The sequence below is a fragment of the Dasypus novemcinctus genome, chromosome 15 (genome assembly GCF_030445035.2).
Source record: "Dasypus novemcinctus isolate mDasNov1 chromosome 15, mDasNov1.1.hap2, whole genome shotgun sequence".
Classification (NCBI taxonomy): Eukaryota; Metazoa; Chordata; class Mammalia; order Cingulata; family Dasypodidae; genus Dasypus; species Dasypus novemcinctus.
Genome location: NC_080687.1, coordinates 7021264 through 7041227, shown reverse-complemented (window position 1 = coordinate 7041227; position 19964 = coordinate 7021264). Strand labels below are relative to the sequence as shown.

Genomic DNA, 19964 nt, shown 5'->3' with positions numbered 1-19964 from the left:
CCACGGTACCTCCAAATAAAAGAAGGTGTGACTTCAGATAGTGAGATTGATTTTCCTCAGTAGCTTCTACAGCTATTATGAAGGGTTAGACATTTTTAACAATGATACATCATTAAAATAAAAGAACAACTTCCCAGAGTCTACTTTGAAGGACACTATTCACTTAGATGTATACTTTCTGACATAATGGTTTTAAAAGAAAATTTCATCATTAGAGTCACACATCTCACATTTCTGGATTCATAGATATTGAAGTAGCAATGGCCCTAAAACTTTTCCTTCTCCACCACTCCTCCTTGCCTTTCTAACTTTCCTGATGGGGTGGGTTTCCTTGGGGCGGGGGGCAGGAGAGGAATAGGTGACTTCAGAGAAAGTGGTCCTGAAGTTTATATGTGCTGTAAACACTTTTTTCATTTATGAGCCTATGTGACTAATTGATTATGTTCCTGGGTGTATTCTCAGGTTTCCATTTCAAATTCATTTCTTCCCTAGAGAAAGGGACTTTGTTTCATCAAATCTGCAGAATTCCCATCATCAGACCATGCATAAAGGAGCACTTCAACAAATGCTTGTTGGAAACAATGAATAGAATGACTTCTGCTCAAAAACTTTAGGGTTCAATTATTTACACTGCAATTAGAGCCCCGACTAAAACCGAACAAAGAATAAATACCAAAAATGAACATAAAAACTGACTTAGGAAAACTGCAAAGGACTGCAAGGTAAGCCTAATAGCCATGGTGGCACCGGCCCCGCCTGGGGAAGGGGCTCCGGCGTGTGAAGCCCCCGGGCCCCCTCGGGTGTGGCGACTCGGGGTAGGAGTTCCAGGGCCCCGGCGCCGGGGCGGGCGCGGGGCGGCCCCTGTCCTGGGCTCTGCTCCTCCTGCCGGGTTTCTCGGCGTGAAGCACGCTGTGGAAGGTGACGTCGTGTTCATAGTGCTCTTTCATCCGGAGGATTTTTTCTCTTGGGACTCCATGAATGTTTCTTCTACATGGGAGAAAACGCGAAGACTTAGTCATGGCAGGCCCGTATCTTGCAGGTCCTGTCTTAGTACAAACACACTGCCGCCCCTACTCGCCGCCCACCCCTGGAGAGGCCGAGCTTGCTCTCTTCCCAGCTCGGCGAGTCTCCCTGCTGGCCTGCACACCCGCAGCCGCCCTGAGGCAAGCAAGTTGCTGAAGATTTCCGGAAATCTCAATTCCCTGTGTCTAGAGCCAAAAAATCATCACGTGATCTTTTTATCTCACTTTTGCCTAATAACATTCATGTATCTATCATCAGTCTCTATCAGTCTTGGATACTTCTAGATACTTATTAAAACAGTCTTCTTAAAGTCTAGTAGGCATAAGACTCAAGGGGGGTTTTGGTTAAAAATGTAATACCAGAGATTCCAACAGTGCAATGGGGTCCACCAAACTAGGATGTTACCAACCACCCCAAGGCGGTCCTGATGATGACAGTTCACAGACCCTCTTTTAGCAACCGTCTGCTTGTGACCAAAAGAATGCAGAAGCCTCATTCCTAAAAAGCAAATTCTTGTCTCACTGGTTCCTCTACATCATTGGCATTATCAAAATGCACAGTGACTAGCAGCACCCATGCTTTCAATTAACAAGTTAGTGCTGCGGGGACATTCACTGCATTTCTATTAGAAGCAGCATTTGGCCACAAATGCACCGCACACTGTGTTCACCATCTGATGACCTCCATTTATTCAGCCTCAATGCAAAATGCTGCGGACATGCACAATCCCATGCAGAGGAAAGTGCTTTCCAATGTTCAGTAATGAAGAAGAAGCATTTAGCTGGATATTAAATGTGTCCTTTTAAGGGAACAAGTCAAGCCAAGACTTAAGATTTAGCATTTAGCATATTAGAAAACTGACCCAAAACTAAAGTCTTCACATTAATAATTCCAAAGTTATCAATTTCCAAGAATTACCATTTCTGGCCTGAAAACTACCATGTCCGTTTCCAGCCTGAAAAGATTCTTTTGTTCGGTCTGAAATACCTGAAAATAGCAGGATACATAATGAGCAACTAGAAAAACAAAGAAGTACCTTGCTAACTCTTGAACGTTGAATTTCCAGCGAGTGTCAGGTTCTCGGAATATAACTTCATAGTTATTTTCAAGTGCCTGATTTTTCAAAAGCACATAAAACATTGAAGACATGGTATGTAGGTTTGGGAATGTCTATGCTGCCATTTAACATTCACTACAAATCTTTCCTAAAAGTCCTTTCCTTTCACCAGTAATCCAGTGCCTTAATGTATTAAATAGAATTGGTTCATGTCCACACAAAGAGTAGCTAAGTGTACATTATGGTTCCCAATGATAAATTTTGGTCAGTTTTATCTAGTATGTAGGAAAATTGTAAAGGCTCTTTGTTTTTTTTTAAATAAATGGCTAAATTTGTTTAAATGTTCTATCCATAGAAATGGGATCTCAGTGGCTTCTCAAAGTCCCTTACGTGGTTACCATGGATTTACTTCTTCTGCGAGGTGACTTCTCCTGTTCCTCATGCTTGGGTTAGAAAGTGAGTGTGCTGCAGGGACATAGCTTACGAGATAAAAGTAATTCCCACCTACTTCATCTACGCGCTCTTCCCTCCAAAAGCACCTCTTCCTCATAGGCAATACAGTTGGGCCCAATGCTCTGTAGTCCATTCCCGTGAGTATAGAAAACTATTACAACAGTCATATAAACACCCAAATATCCATTACATCCATAAACTGGCTACTACTTTTTCATTTCAAATTGAGCTCTCTGTTATCACTCTTGTTTATTGTGTTATAAAATACAGAATGAAAAGAATGAAGTAAAAAATATTTCTTCTTCATTCCTTAGACACTTCTTTGGGAAGGATTCTAATATCACACATAGGAAATACCTAATTTTTGGGTGCTAACTAATAGCTAAGTATGGCTGAAAAAGATCGTACATATCCAGAAAATAAAAAGTGAAAGGATTTCCCTTAAGCTGGTCTCAGCTGGTTATGGGCTGTGCCTTAAGTTACTGGACAATTCATGTCCCTGTTCCTTTCTCTTTAACTTGGACTCTCGATCCATAAACTGAATAATAACAAAGTTGACCCTCATTCTTTCTTACTTTCATCACAGACCCACAGTCTGGGTCCATGTAAAACATGAAAGTGTAGCTAGAGGAAAGCACACCTGTAGTTGTGCTCTTTTGCCCAAAATGTAAAAACAAAACAAAACAAAACAAAAAAACTGAAACAGACTGCCATGAGCCCAGTTTTGGAGATACTCACTTCACAATTAACCAACTGGGGATTAAGTGTGACAAATGTAGACCCTTCTGCTCTCCTCTCCACCCCTCCACTCCTGCCCCCACGCATGCTTCTGGATCTCTTCTCCTCCCTCTGTCCAATGGTGAATGACAATTTATTAGCATAAAAGATGAAGTACGTCTGATAAAAAGATCAGACATATTTCAAAATTAAAGAAAAAATTACTGTTCTCCGTTACTTCTGAAAATGGGGAGCTGAGCTATGTTTATATGTGTATTTGTGTTTGTATTATAGTACCTTAAGATCATGGTGTTAATCCTAAATTTGTTTTAAACTAAAAAAACCCATTGCTTTGGAACTCCCAAGCAGTGACAGCACGTGGAACTGCAACCCTCAGCTCGCCAGGGGCAGAGGGATCCTGTTAAAACAACCCGCAGCCTGCGCGCCCGGTCTCTCTCCACGAGGTTCAGTGGCTACTTCGCCTGCCTCCACTTGGGCAAATAACCAAGACAGGAAAGCTCTCAAGATTTCAGACCAAGGACGATTTACCAAGGACCCTTTAAAAACTGCTCCCTGAGGTGAGTCAGCCACTTTCAGCCTTCAAGAGCGGAGAAACGCTAAAATAAAACGTCTTTACCTGCTCCCCGGGAGAACGACTTAACACATACGAGACCGTGGAGGATGAGGAGGGGAGGAAGAACGTTTCCACTGCACACCCCCAGGACCCGAGGCGAGAAGAGGCTTCCCCCTACCATGGCGGCGTAGGGCTGCATCTCCCAGGCGTGCAGGTTGGTGTTGTCGATGATGACGGGGCTGGCGCCGGCGCTCATGGCCCTGCGGGCTGCAGAGGGGTGCACGGCCGTGAGGCCAGGGCGCGGATGCCCATGTGTCACACGACGGCCTCATCACGCAACTGCCATGCCACCCACCCCAGAACCCGTCATCGCCACTTTTCTTTTTCCTGGAATCGAAGGAGGTTATTATGCTCTGGCATTCTGCCTAGGGAAAAGAATGGAGGGGGGAAGCGGACTTTGGCCCAGTGGTTAGGGCGTCTGTCTACCACATGGGAGGTCTGCGGTTCAAACCCCGGGCCTCCTTGACCCGTGTGCAGCTGGCCCATGCACAGTGCTGATGCGTGCCAGGAGTGCCCTGCCATGCAGGGGTGTCCCCCGCGTAGGGGAGCCCCATGTGCAAGGAGTGCGCCCCATAAAGAGAGCCACCCAGCGTGAAAGAAAGTGCAGCCTGCCCAGGAATGGCGCCACACTTCCCCTGCCGCTGATAACAACAGAAGCGGACAAAGAAACAAGACGCAGCAAACAGACACAGAGAACAGACAACCGGGGTGGGGGAGGGGAGATTTAAATAAATAAATAAATCTTCAAAAAAAGAATGGAGGGGCTTCGGTTAAGTTCCTTCCATGGAACGTATTTCTTCTGCAGCAGCTACAAGCTATAGATGTACAACGAGGCCGCAGCAACTACAAGCTAAAGATGCACAACGAGGCCGCAGCAACCAAGCTATAGATGCACGAGGCTGCGCAGGAGTTTGGAAAGGGATTCATCACCTCTTTTCTGATTCCACTCGTGCGCTTCCTCGAGGAGGTCAGGATTGAACTCATAGGCACCATCTTCCCGGAAGAAAAAATCGTCGGTGCTGAAAATCAGAGCCTTGGGAAAGTCATGTTGCAATTGTCTGGAAAATGGGGAAATAAGGGGGAAATTACTTCATTGTTTGCATGGTCATGATAGAAATGAGTTCCTCCCATCTCTAACGTTTAGCAGCTTAGAATTCTGAGGCCACCGGGTTTCCAGTTGTTGAAATTCTGTTTAAAGAGAGAGGCTCATTATCTCCAAGAGGAGGGGGGAGGCAGGAGAGGGTGGGGGGCGGCGGTGGGGCCTTCCCGCCCTGGCAGGGGCCGCCCCCGCGCTCAGGCGCGGCGACCCGGGCAGAGCTCCCGGCGCCCCCGGGCCCCCGCCGGGGGAGGCGAGCCCTCGGCGCCCCCTCTCACCTGCCCTGCGCCGTCGCCTCGGCGCGCTCTGGGAGGACCCCTCGGAGGAGCTGGGTCCCGCCGGGTGCCAGGGGCGTGCGTGCGGCCCCCGGGGGCGGCAGTGACCCAAGCCAGGCGGGAGGGGCCCGGCTGGAGGGCGGGCGCCCCGGGCCTCCCCCACCCCACCCCTGCCCGGAGCGAGGAGCCGCCTTAGGAGAAGCCGCAGGGAGGGCCCTTCCCAGGAAAGGACGAGGAGGAGCAGCCGCTGCGCGGAACTTCAGAGCCGACGCTCCTGAGAGGCCTCGCGGGCCCCTGTGGGCACGAGCGCGTCTCCGAGCCGCCGCCTCGCCCGCCCTGCGAGGGGGACCCACCAGCGCCCGGGGCGCCCCGCGCGGCCTGCACTCTGCCCCGGCGCGCACCAGCGCAACCCCGACTGCAGAGCAAATCCAGCCGCCGGCACTGGCGCGCGAGGCCTGCTCGGGGCAGGGAGGCGCAGAGGGAGGGCGGGGGCGGGAGAAGGCGCCGGGGGCTCCGGGTGGGAGCTCCGGGTGGGAGCTCCCGGGTGGGAGCTCCTTGTCTCTTTGGAGATGACCTAAGCTGTCCGTCCTGACTTGTGGGTGTGGAATGGTAAGAGGCTGCAGTCCTGCCCCTGGTGACCACGGCAACGACTCCAGGCCCGGGAGGCCATTTAGCAAAAACTCTATATCCATACCAGTCAGTCCAGGGGAGCTCTGATGTGCTGATGCTGGAACTTACGGGAACTTGGACTTGGCCGCGAATGGGAAGTGTCATATAGCCTGTGCATAAATTCAAAACCATCTAATCCTGTATCCAAGTGTGCCTGGTCTCTAGAAATCCAGCTAAGTGATATGGGCTTTGAATGTTCAGAAAGGACGGAAGACTGAATGTGGATTCAAGGTTGCATCCAGACAGAATGTGGCAAGGTGCTAATTCAAGCTCACCTGAGGTGTGGGCGATATGTTAATTCAAAACTTACCTGGCGCTCAGGCAAAGACTTAACTACCAAAGAAAGTCGTTTTCTTTGATAAAAGCACCATTTGACTCCCCACCCTGCATAGAAGGAACTTGAAAGTCTTTTTGGGGCTCGGGTTTGGGCCGCCGTTAGTAAACCGTTTTTCCTGCCGGGGAAGGCGGAGCGCAGCGGAGGAGACGCGGCTGCCCGGGGGCGAGGGCGCAGGGACGGCGGCGGGGAGGGCAGGGGCGCCCGCAGGCACCGCTCTCGGTGCCCCCAGCCCCGCGGCTCAGAGGGGTGCGGCGCCCCAGGAAGGCCAGGGAGGGGGCGAGGCGCGAAGGCCGCCCCGCGGGGACCGGCAGGGGAGCAGGGGGCAGGGCACAGGGGCGGGGGGGAGCAGGGGGCCGGGGCACAGGGGTGCGGGGAGCAGGGGGTCGGGCCATAGGGGCAGGGGACCGGGGCCCAGGGGCGGGGTTCAGGGGGCGGGGGGCAGGGGACCGGGGGCCCAGGGGCGGGGTGCAGGGGGCCGGGGCCCAGGGGCGGGGGGCAGGGGGCCGGGGTGCAGGGGGCCGGGGGCCCAGGGGCGGGGGGCAGGGGACCGGGGGCCCAGGGGCGGGGGGGGCAGGGGACCGGGGCCCAGGGGCGGGGGGCAGGGGGTCGGGGGCCCAGGGGCGGGGGGCAGGGGGCCGGGGTGCAGGGGGCCGGGGGCCCAGGGGCGGGGGGCAGGGGGCCGGGGGCCCAGGGGCGGGGGACAGGGGGTCGGGGCACAGGGGCGGGGGGGGCAGGGGGTCGGGGGCCCAGGGGCGGGGGGCAGGGGGCCGGGGGCCCAGGGGCGGGGGGCAGGGGGCCGGGGGCACAGGGGCGGGGGGCAGGGGGCCGGGGCACAGGGGCGGGGGGGGCAGGGAACCGGGGCACAGGGGCGGGGGGGGGCAGGGGGCCGGGGGCCCAGGGGCGGGGAGCAGGGGGCCGGGGTGCAGGGGGTCGGGGCCCAGGAGTGGGAGGCAGGGGGCCGGGACACAGGGCTGCGGGGCCGGGAAGGGGTCGCGGAGTCCCAGCGAGGCCCCACGCGCGGAGGGGGGCCGACCACCGCGGGCAGCGCCCTGCCCTGCGCGCCGGGGTCGCGCGGGCCTCGCCACCCGCCGGGGCGCGCTGGCTGTCCAGGAGGCCGGCCCGGGCGGCGTCCCGCAGGGACAAGGGCGCAGGGGACGAGGGCGCAGGGGACGAGGGCGCAGGGGACGAGGGCGCAGGCGACGGGCTGGGCCTACCGGGCCGGGGGCGCCCGCAGAGCAGGCTGGGAATGGCTCTGCCCCGAGGGGAGGCCGTTGTAAACCCACCACAGACACACGTGACGGGAAGGAGGAGGGACGCGCAAGGATGCGATGAAACATTCTCATGGCTTCCACACAAATGTCTATGCATTGACTTTAATAATCTGAGGATACTCAGACTGAAAAGTCCTTATCAGGAGTCCAAACTGTGACCTCCAATGCAATCGATTATTACAGACATCAGAAAAATTCAAGGGCCGCTGGGAAGCGGCTGTGGCTCAACGGATTGGGCTCCCGCCTGCCCTGTGGGAGCCCTGGCTTCTTGTCCCGGGGCCTCCTTGGAAGGCAGGCTCACCTGCGCCCCGGGAGCTGGGAGCTGGCAGCCGGCGCCCGTGGAGAGCTGGTGCAGCAAGGTGATGCAACAAGGGGAGACAAGCAGACACAGAACATGCAGCAAGTGGACCGAGAGCAGACAGCGAGCAAGTGGCAAGGGGAGGGGGAGATAAATAACATATTTTTTAAAAACTTTAAGGGCAGCAGTAGATGCATTTGCAGGGATGCATATTTTATATTTTTTGAAGTTTTTACAGTTTGGAAATTATTTTCATCAATAGTATCTTGCCTACATAAGGAGTTATATTCAGGGGTTAATAATACATTTATTTCCCCTATCTTTTGTTTACTAAGTTAAGAAACTACGAAAACTGGTTCCAATTTTTTTTTCTTTTTGCCTCCAGACTTGATATCTGAGTGGAATCTAGTTTTTCTATTTACTTATGAGAGGTTTATTTCTTTATTTAGATATAAATATTTTTGGGCTTTGACAATTTGTAGTCAATCCTTGTTTTGCTTTGTTTTCTCTTATTATCCTTCTAAATCTGGTGTCATTTGTTTTCCTATTAAGTCTGCCACTTTTAGATTTAGTTTCATTGTGTTTTTTAACATTTTCAGAGTTGAGTTTTTCTTTTCATATAAATACCATTCTCTACTCTTGTTTTCCTTATTTTTTGTTTTAGGAGATACCGGGGACCGAACCCAAGACGTTATCCATGGGAAGCAGGTGCTCAACCACTGAGCTACATCTGCTCCCCAATGAGAGTTGGTTTCTTTGTTTTTAGGAGGTACTAGGGATTGAACGCAGGACCTCGTATATGGGAAGTAGGCACTTGACCACTTGAGCCACAACTGCTCCCCTCTTGTTTTCCTCTTACAGTTTATGTGATCTATTCCCAGTGTTTCCTTTGAAAAGGCTCTGAGACATGAGTGTCCAATTTACATTTTGTTTTATTTGAATCCTGGTCCCTTCTGGGAAACCGAAGCAAGCAAAGTCCAAACCAAACCAAAACAGAACACCACTGCCCTTCTTACTAAAGGTTTACCTTAGAGTAAAAGTTAACTTTTTCAGGACCACTATGGCACTAAATCGCCTTCTCGTTTTTTCCTAAATGACTGTGGGCCAAAGGCAGGCAAAATCATGAGTGCTTTTTCTTTATTCCTCTATAGCAGTTTGATATGGTTATGAATTCCAAAAATAGATATTGGGTTATGTTGGTCACCTGGTCTGTACCTGGGCGTGACAAAGTTATGAGTGGGGCTTTGATTGGGCCACATCATGTGGATGGGGACTCACAGATAAAAGGCACGGCAGAGGACAGAGTGGAGGGTTTTTGATGCTGGAGTTTGATGCTGAAGCCTTAAGCTGGAGCCCCAGGAAGTAAGCTCACAGAGGAAAGAGAAGCAAGCCCCAGGAAGAGAGGAACGCTGAGCCCAGGAAGAAGCAAGCCCTGGGAAGAGAGGAGCCCTGCCAGGGAGAGGCAAGACCCTGGAAGGGAGGAGCCCAGGAAGCCTGACCCCTCGCAGATGTCGGCAGCCATCTTGCCCCAGCACATGAAAATAGACTTTGGTGAGGGAAGTAACGTCTGCTTTATGGCCTGGTATCTGTAGGCTCCTACCCCACATAAATACTCTTTATAAAAACCAACCAATTTCTGGTATTTTGCATCAGCACCCCTTTGGATGACTAATACAGCCTCTAACAGATTATTTTTAAAAATCTGTACCAACTTCCTGAATGACCTTCTCTTAAAAACTTATTTCATCTTCACATGAATATTAAATTAGCACTGGCAGCCATAGTGATCTCTGAATATGCAGAACAATTAAAGCTCTACCAGCTAAATAAAGTACTGGTTAAAGAGACAATTTTGAGACTTTCCATCTTAAGTGGAAGAATAAATACCACTCCATCAGCTGCACTGCCCCAGCATTATCTTTCTTTATGGTGGTCAAGAGCCACATGCATAAGGGAAATTGAGAGAATGAAAATTAAAGGGAAAAAAATGGAATGAAAAATACTTCCATAACTTTACCTTCTCCATTCCCATCAAAATTCATATAAAATCATTACTTTGAGAGAAACTCAGGTACATACCTTCATTTCACAACTTATCATTCTTCTGTGTACTGCTTTTTTTAATAATAGAGAACTATGGATGTGTATTTAGATACCCGCATTAAGTCACTCACTGAGAAAACCCAACATTATTATATAATTTTTGAAGTGCTCTCAATTTATTATAGAAAACTTCAAACATATCCAAAAGTAGACAGAATAACATAATCGATTCTCATGTGCCCATGACCCAGCGTCAACAGTTAGCAGTGCCTGGCCAATGTTGTTTCACCTATTTCATACTTCATCAGATAGCAGTCAGTGTTCAAATCTCCTGGACTGTCATAAACGTTCTTCTACAACTGCTTTATTTGAATCAGGAGCCAGGCAAGGGCCACACGTGGCGCTTGGTTGTTAGATCCCCTAAGTCTCATTTATTCTGTAACTTTCCCACTCCTTTTAATTTCCGCCTGAGCTTTTCCACAACCTTTTTTTCCCCACTTGTGGCTCATCTAACAAAAAGCAGGAGCTGCATCATACAAGGCTGCTTCACGCCCTTGCCCTCCGCAGCCCTGCCCCGGGCGCTCCTCCCAGGAACCCCTGAAGGGCGGCTGAATGCATGAATGACCAGGGCACGGCAGGGCACGGCAGGTGCGCCTGCGCGGGAGCTGCGCTTCTCGTCTGGCCCAGCCCCAGTTCCGTGGGCAATTGTGAGCAGATTCTTCCCATCTGGGCCTACACAGAGCTCTCTGGTAAAACCCTGGATCTGAATCAATTTATAGAATAATGGAAATTAAGAAAACTTAAGCTAAGCTCTTGTTCTGCACTTTCTTTCTAAATGGGTGGGCACAAGGCCTTGACTGCCCCCAGCAATGAAGTACCAGAGACAAGGACACCAAATTCTTGGCTTCTCTGAGGAAGAAGGGACTATATATTAGAGACCTGGTCTGAGAGGGGGAGTGAAAGCAAGGAAACATGCTGGGGGCTGACATGGGAATGGTGACTGCCCATCCATCACTCAGCTGGAGCAAATCAATGTCCTATCATGAATCCCTTTCCACGACAGACAGTTGGTCCCAAGGGGGTCCCCACTTGGCTAGAGGAGGGGGCAGTGGCGTGCCGTCTACAGCATCTCAAGAGCGAAGGGCAAGGGGCTGAGAGTGGGAGAAGCCACAACCGCCCGTAACTTCCACAGGCCCTGCTTGTCTGGTTTGGCCCTGTCCAGTTCCCAGGGCGGTGTCGGTGTGTGTGCTGACCTGCTGGAAATGACCTCTCATCCATGGCATTCTGGGAAGCCGCAGGTGCAGGCTGGGCTGCGGCACAGCAGACACGTCCAGGAGAGCCCGTAAGCAGCCGACCCCACGGGAACGGCTTGAAGAAAGTACAGTGAACACTGCCAACCCTTCCTCTACGGTCACTATGAATATTTTGCCTCATTTATTTTATCCCCCCCCACACACACACACATATTTTTGGTACCAGGGCCGGTGAATGAACCCGGACCTCATATGTGGGAAGCTCAACCATTTGAGCTACATCCACTCCCCTTACACATACATATTTTTATTGAAGTATATCATTCATACATGAACATACATAAATAAGAGTATAATAAAAGTTGTTAACTTACAAAATAAAATGCATAACATCATGCAGGGGTCCCATACATCACCCCATCACTAATACCTTGCATTGTGGTCACACGCACACGCGCGCACACACACACACACACACATATTTGAGATACTGGGGTCAGGGTTTGAACCCGGGACCTCATATATGGGAAGCCGGCACTCAACCATTGAGCCACATCGGCTCCCCTGAGTTGGTTTTTCATTTGTTTGCTTGTTGTTTGGTTTTGTTTTTAGGAGGCACAGGGGACTGAACCTGGTACCACCCATGTGGGAGGCAGGCGCTCAACTGCTTGAGCCACATCCATTCCCCTCACACACATATTTTTGATGAAATATTTCAAAATAAATTGAAGACACCATGATACTTTAATCCTAGATCCTCTGTCAAGCATCTCCTAGGAATAAGAATATTCTCCTATATAACCATCATATCATACCTTTAAAAATTAATATTAATTCAGATTATCTAGGAATAGATTTTTAAATTTAAATTTTTTATTTCCCTAATGGTGCCCAAAGTGTCTTTTATAGGGTCATGTATTGCATTTGGTTATTATGCCTCTTTAGTCTCTTAATCTACAACTGTCCCCAAACCCTTTGTTCTATTTCCCTTTTCTGAAGTGTCCGCCTCAGTGGGTTTGTCTGATTGTCTCCTCATGATTAGACCCAAGCTAAACATTTTGGGGAGAAAAGTACAGAGGTGATGCTTGGGTACTTCTGACTGCACATGACAGCTTGTCCCATCAGGGTAGGTTTGGTCCCTGGCTAGCAGCTGGTGTCAGCCACCTCTGTCGTAGTGGCACATTCTTTCCTGGTGCTATGAAGTCAGGTATGGGGCGAAACTGAGTCCAAATAATCACCCTGACCCCCAACCCCCTTCCCCTCTATCGCCTTGGCATTCATTGCTAAAAACCGCCTGAATCAAACACTACGTAGACTTACTCTTATATCGACTTTCTAATTCTGTAATTTCTTCTACATTTACTCGGTAGCAGTATCTTGTGAAGAAGAGCTTTCTTCCTCTAGCCCTTTATATCATCCTTGTAATTGTTGTTTTTCCTTTCTAATTAACAAAGAAATACATATTCACTACAGAACATTTTGAAAAAAGGAGAAGTTCCTGTATTCCCCCATCTAAAAATAATTATTAACGTTTGGTCTTTAGCCGTCTCAGCTTTTTCTATGCCTATATACCATTTCTTCTGGTTTCCTCTGTTGTTTTGTTACATAAAAACAAGAATACAGTGTACCACATTCTGAGTTTTTGTCAAACTTTTTCATCGCAGATTTTTTCCTACCTCATGAAATACTGCCACAGGATTTCTAGTGATTACAAGGTGTGCATTAACAGGGGTGTGCCGTGACGTACTTAACCAGTGCTCTGTAGTGAGCTTTAGTTTGTCCCGCTTCTCCGATTACCAACCACCGAGATTAATCTTCCTTCTTGCATGTGCTAGCCACTTTTAAGTGTTCTTTTATGAACTACGTGTTCATGTCCTTCGTCTGACTGGCAATAAAACCTCCTTTTGGCAGGTTTATCTCCTTTATATTGAGTATGTCAATTATTTATTGAGTACACCAACTGCTTTTTAATTTTGCATATAATAATCCTTAACATATAAAAGTATAAATTTTTAAAAATGTTGTCTAGTCACACATATCCATCTTTTAGCTTTTGTCTTTTTTTGGAAGTTCCAGGGCCAGGGATTGAACCTGGGACCTCATATGTGGCAAGCCGGCACTCGAATCTCTGAGCCACACCGGCTCCCTATTTTCAGTCTTGATGATACATTTAGAACAGGCTTTCCCACCCCAAGGTTATGTAAATACTCATCTATATTCTATTTTAGTCTTCAGTCCATCTTAAATTTAATTTTTGTATGTGGTTAAAGATTTCTCTTGTTTTCCCACAAGGTATCTGGGTTATCCCCAAACCACTGATTGATCAATTCACCCATTTCCATGGTTTTTAAATTCCTTTTATTATATACTAAATGATTATAAATAATTAGGCCTGGGAAGCAGACTTGGCCCAGTGGCTAGGGCGTCCGTCTACCACATGGGAGGTCCGCAGTTCAAACGTCCGGCCTCCTTGCCCCGTGTGGAGCTGGCCCATGTGCAGTGCTGATGCGTGCAAGGAGTGCCATGCCATGCAGGGGTGTCCCCCGCATAGGGGAGCCCCACGCGCAAGGAGTGCACTCTGGAAGGAAAGCCGCCCAGCGCGAAAGAAAGTGCAGCCTGCCCAGGAATGGAGCCGCACACATGGAGAGCTGACGCAGCAAGATGACGCAACAAAAAGATACACAGATTCCCATGCCGTTGATAACAACAAAAGCAGACAAAGAAGACGCAGCAAATCAACACAGAGAACAGACAACCGGCGCAGGGGGGGAAGGGGGGGGAGAAATAAATAAAAATAAATAAATCTTTAAAAAAATAAATAATTAGGCCTGTTCCTGGGCTTTCTACTTTGTTCTACTAAATAAGATCTGCATTATCTTTCTTTTTAATATTTTCTTGATTATATACAATAATTGAGAATATTTTCTTTATAAACTTTATACTTTTAATATCTTTTCTTATCTCATTTTGTTGACTAGACACTTTTAAAAATGTAAAACAAAAAGATATCCCCTTCCTGTTGTCTTTGCGTATGCTCACGATGGCTAAAGTGGTGGTTCCAATAAACTACCTTTTTTTATTTATTGAGAAAGCTGAGCTCTGTGCCAAGCATTTGGCATACATTATCTCCCCTTAACCTTTGCAACAATTGTATGGGGTAAATAATAATTTTCTCCTACTTATAAAGAAACTAGGGCTTCGAGGATAGCCAACTAGCCCAGGTCCACACAGCTTGGCTGTGCTGTTGCAGCATCGCGCTGCTGGGCTGATTCAGGGCACGGGGATTTCGCGCTTCTGCCCCGAGGAAGCCCCACCGCTGCCGGCACACAGCAGCAGCCTGGGGACGAGAACGACTGGATTACCTTTTCCCACAGACGTTTATAGTTCAAATTGGTTTCAGTTAGAAGTGGGATCTTCATTTAGCAGAAAACCCAAATAACAGTGCTTTAAATAAAATGAGTGTCTGTATTTATCCAAGTAACTGAAGCATCAACGAGGGCTTCTCCTGCAACTACAGCCCCAGTGGGGACCCAGGACTCTACCATCTTAGCACGTGGCACGCCCCTAGTGGACGCAGCGCGCCACTGCAGCTCCAGCCTTCAATCCGCGTTGCGTCCCGCTGGGGCAGCTGCACTGCCGGCAAAGGGCCTGGAAAACACGGCTGGAGAGCTGGGTACAGGGCACACCCGTCACAGCAGGCGCGCTCCTTCAACAGCCTGACCAACACATCTGGGTACTGGGTTTATTTATTTATTTTTATCACTTTTGCTTACTATCTTTCCTTTTATATACTCAGGTCTTAAACTCAGAAATGTTTTATTATATCTGTAATTGTTGCTTTGGGTTATTTACTGTGGTTATATTTGGTTATATTTATTCTCACTTTTGTCTTCTAATACTATTTGATTTTTTCTGATATTACTCATCAGTATCTCTGATGGACTTTAAAGTTCCAACCTTTACTTTAGATGTTAGATGCTTTTTTTTTTTTTGAGCACCTGGGGCTTCTCTCCCATAATTTTAATTGGAAAAAAATTCATTATTGATACAAACATTTAAGGTCAATGCTCTGATCTACCCATTAGATATTACTTTCACCTTCCATTCTTGGATTTTTTTACTTGTATAATCTCTTAACTAATTTATTAGTGAGTAAACGTATTTATTGTGATTGATTCATTAATTCTGCATATTATGTGCTAAGTTTTAAAACATACTTGAAACAAAAAACGGTAAGCTTTGTTTTCAAGGTAAAGTTCTTGAAAAGTATTCTCTATTTTTATAGGGATTGTTTATTAAATCAAAAGCCTGGAAAGTAAAAATATCTTTTACCATGAAAAAAAAAAAATCTGGATACTGGACCTCAATAAAACAATCCGAAACAGAAAGTTCTAAGAACCGACCCCGCCATCCTCCTGCACAGCCGTGCATTTCAGCCAACACACAACAGGATCTGCAGAGGGAGAACAGGAGCCACAGCACACGACGGGGACAACGTGAGGGACTTTCACGTGGGAAGCCTTGTCACAGCCAGAGGCCCGGGGGGGGGGGCACAAAGCGAGGCCCCGCGCCCTCCTGGCTCCGACTGGCACCAGGGCTGCCCAGGAGCAAACCCCCCGCCCGGGCTGCTGAGGGTGGGAGATGCCGCTGCAACTCTGCTGAGAACCTGCGACTCCAAGGACAGGCACAGCCACCAGCAGGGCGGGGGTGTGACAGGGGCCCAGCTCCAGACGCAGGAGCCCTTCAGAGCCGCACACCCGCGTGGCCTCTGCGTGGAGCCGGGCAACAAACCTCTCCATGTGAGTGTGACAACCTTTAAGGTAGAAACAATACAATCCAAACGAGGACACGGGTGAGAACAGAGTACGGTGCAAAGAGCAGTCATCATTTAGAGGACTCTGAGCAGAGATCGAATTTCAAATAGTAATGAGCAAGTTGCTTTACAGGATAATCTAACAGCATAAAACGAAGGTAAGAATCTCACTTAACTAAAGGCCTTATAAAATGTGATCTTTCTTTGCTCTATAAAAAAGATAAAGTGTTCATGAAAATGGAAAATAAGAGATCACAGTTTAAGTTTAGAGTCGTCTTAAATCTATCCCTCCCCATCAAAATACATGCTTTTAAATGTACCTCTTGCCTAACTCCTTCCTAATATTTTTCCGCTGCTTAGCCAATTCCCTTTATATTTCAGACACCTCATCATCTCTCCTATCACAGAGGGAAGTTTTTGAGAAAATAAATTTTAAATATAGAAAGGCAAAAGGAATCCTATAACAAACACCTGCTGCTTTCCCACCACCTGAAGCTGATAATTGTTGCCACGTTCTCAGACCAGCTCCAAGGCTAACCTGCACTCCAAGGCGCCTGTGCTACTCTTCCCTCCCCTTTTCCGCAGTACTTTTTGCCCCCTAAGGTCACATGTAATCTACATGTGATAGAAGCACACATATATTGTATACCTGTCTCCCCACCTCTGGCGTCTAAGGTCCTTGAGGGCAGGGTCTTACTCTGCTTTGTTCACTGATAAATCCCAAGTGCATAGACACTGCCTGAAACGAGGTAGGCCCTTGAATATTTGTTGAATGAACACATGAAGGAACTTTCTATTTTTGAGCTCTCATGTTGATATACGACTCAATTCATTCCTCTAACCTCTGTGTATTGCATCATCAGCATAATAAAAAGAGCTAGCGTTTATTGAATGCTTACTGTGTGCCAAGCAGGACTTTGGTGGTTTGACACTTGTGCTAGAATGCTCAGATAAACCTGTGAGGTAGGTACTTATTCAACCCCATTTTACAGATGAGGAAATTGAGGCCAGGGAGTGGGACAGCTGGCCACACACCAAACCTCTATACTCTAGGCTGTAAAAGGTACAAATCACACCTATTTATCCTTTTCCCTGTTAGGTTGTTTGCACTTTTCCTTACCATGAATCAGTTTCATCCATCACCACCTGCTGTCTCCGGGTGCTCAGGGGCAGGCCCCAGGGCAGCCTTTCGATAATACCCGGAAGGCAGGGGCTTTCGTCCCTCCTGTCGGCTGCTCTGCGGTAAGCGTCTAGGCGAACACCCGGGACTGGGGAATGACGGATCACTGCCGGGCGGCGGGCTGAGGCGCCCCCGGAGGTGCCGCTTTGCTTAGTTTGCACACTCTTTTCGTGGGGCCCCAGCTGTGTGGGAGTTCCTCTTTTCTCCTCCTCGTTCAGTGAGAACTTTGGCCAGATCTCAGGCTTACCGCCCAAGGGGGTTGGGAAGGGGTGCTGGTAGAACTCTCGGGAGCTTTACGCGGCAAGTGCGCCGCTGCAGAGGGGAGCCCGCGGGGGGAGGGGAGCCCGCGGGGGGAGGGGAGCCCGCGGGGGGAGGGGAGGGAGGCGGGGCGGGGGGCGCAGCCGGGCTCGCCGAGGCCCGCGGCGCGTGCGGGGCAGGTCAGGCCGCCGGGAACCGCGTGCGCAGCTGCCGCGGGGCAGAGGGAAGCGCGGCGCTGGCCCCCTCTCCCGCCGCGGAAGTGGGGCGCCTCCGCGCCCGAGGCCTTGAGCCCCTTTAGGGGACTCCCCGAGCCGAGGGGCCTCCCTGCGCGCCCGCACGCCCCCGGGGCAGTGCCGGGGACCCTGCCCAGGCTCGCTCCCCACCGCCGGGCCGGGCCGACGGGCACCTGCTCCCCGCAGCGCGGGCGGCGCCTCCCCGCCAGCAGGGCCGCGGCCGGGGCCCCCCGAGGCGGCTCCCGAGGCCGCGGGCGCAGGACGCAGCGGCTCAGCCCCGAGCCCGGCTGCCCCGTGCCCAGGCGAGCAGGCGGGAGCCCGGCCCGGGCGTGGGGGCCGCCTCGGACGCGCCCCGCCCGCAGCCACGAGGGGCGCGCGGCCGTGCGCGTCTCGCGTCCCGCTCCCGTGGCGCCGCCGCCGCTACCGCCAGGAGCCGGGGAGCCCGCAGGGCCGGGCCACGAGGGGCGGCCGGGACGGGGCTCGTGGCCTTGGGCTCCCCCTGCTTCCCCGGGCTCCTGCCTCGAGCAGCGGAGGCCCCCCAACGCGGGAGGCCCCGGAGAGCCCCGCGAAGGACGCGGAGCCGGGCCAGCTCGGCGGAGCACGCCGTCTCCCCAGGCCCGCTGAGCCTGGGTGTCTTATTAGACAAGAGGCCGGAAGAAACACTTCCTTATTGGGCCCGAGTGGAGTGGGAATGGGCGGCCCGGGAGGGTCACTGGGAGCTGCTGCTGACCACCCCTCCAGCCCCTCAACACCAGGGTGACCGGAACACGCCAGCATCGAGGAAATCTCGTCCCCTTCAGCGGCCTCGTGGCCACGTGCGCATTCAGCGCGGACTCCCTGGGGAGGTGGCCCTGCCGAGCAGCACCGCGCCGGTCCCTCCCCTGCGCCAGCCTGGGCGCCCCGGGCCGCAGGCCTTGGCCACTGCGCAGGAGAGACCCGGGCCGCCTCAGCTTGCTCCAGGCCACCCCCCTTGCCTTCGGTGTTGGAGAAAGCCCTGGAGGAGAAGTCAGGATGCGGGCCTGCGACCCTGAGCGGGACGTCTGACTTCTGAGCTCAGTTCCTTGGGGGTGGACGGGATGGACCGTGAAGGACCTTCCTGCCTCGCCCCTGAGCTCCGCCTGTGAAAACGTTCTTCCCCTCTCTCCATCCACGTCTGCGTCTTCCTAGACCCTCATCCACATGTGCGCGGTCAGTGGTGCCCAGGTCAGCGAGGCCCCCTTCCATGATTCCAAGAGCGCCAGGGACCCGCTCTCTCTCCACGTGGGTGGGCACCTTTCCTGACCGTGGGAGGGCCCCAAACACTCCTGCCCTGGGACTGCCTCCTCTTGGTTAAAACACACCACGTCATTCAGTCCTCACCCAGCCTCCAAGGACTCTCAGTGGTGGGGACAGGAGACTTAGCAGCCACAGATGAGTCATTAAAAATCTAAGAAGTGGGAAGCGGACTTGGCCCAACAGATAGCGCGTCCGCCTACCCCACGGGAGGTCCACGGTGTAAACCCCGGGCCTCCTTGCCCCATGTGGAGCTGGCCCACGCGCAGTGCTGATGCGCGCAAGGAGGGCCCTGCCACGCAGGGGTGTCCCCCGCGTAGGGGAGCCCCACGCGTAAGGAGTGCGCCCCGTAAGGAGAGCAGCCCAGTGCGAAGGAGGGAGCAGCCTGCCCAGGAATGGCACCGCCCACACAGAGAGCTGACACAAGATGACGCAACAAAAAGAAACACAGAATCCTAGTGCCGCTGATAAGGATAGAAGCGGTCACAGAAGAACACACAGGGAATGGACACAGAGCAGACAAATGTGTGAGGGGGGGAATAAATAAATAAATCTTAAAAAAAAAAATCTAAGAAGCTGCCAGTGGTTCTCCAAGCTAACCCACCACCTGAGAGGTCACCTGCCTCTATCCCATGCTGATATGCACAGAATTGCAAACTCTGTTTTGACGTTGCCTTTCTGTCTGAGAGCCCAGGCTCCACCAGCGCAAGCACGTGGCCCGGGCCAGCTGGATGTGAGCGCACGAGCCTTGGCACTGAGTGACTCCCTCGCCAGCCAGCCTATTCTCAGGGCCTGGTGACCTTTTGGCTGAAAATCATACCCTTGTCCTCTGTCTTAAAATTGCATCACATCAGGTCAGCATCCTTTCACTTCCTCGATAAGTTCTGATGCCAAGAAATAATGAAAAAGTCTTCCTCTTGATGGAAAATTTCACATGATCCAGAGATGCAAATGAGAAGACAGCTGTCAGCAAGCCTCCTTTGCACCTAATGAATCCCCATTAGAAACCATCTGTGACAGGGCCAAAAGGGACGAACACATTACGAAGGATGCACCATGTACTCGAGTGTGGCTTTCAGACT

General features: G+C 50.9%; 1 protein-coding gene across 1 annotated transcript in view; it reads right to left on the bottom strand.

Annotated features, from left to right (window-relative positions):
• Nucleotides 1-4813: 4813 nt before the first annotated feature.
• N4BP2L2 (NEDD4 binding protein 2 like 2) overlaps nucleotides 4814-19964 on the bottom strand; it is an 81050-nt gene continuing 65899 nt past the window's right edge. Inside the window, exon 11 of the mRNA XM_071208163.1 lies at nucleotides 4814-4942. The gene's annotated coding sequence lies outside the window, so the exon portion shown is untranslated. The remainder of the gene's footprint in view (nucleotides 4943-19964) is intronic.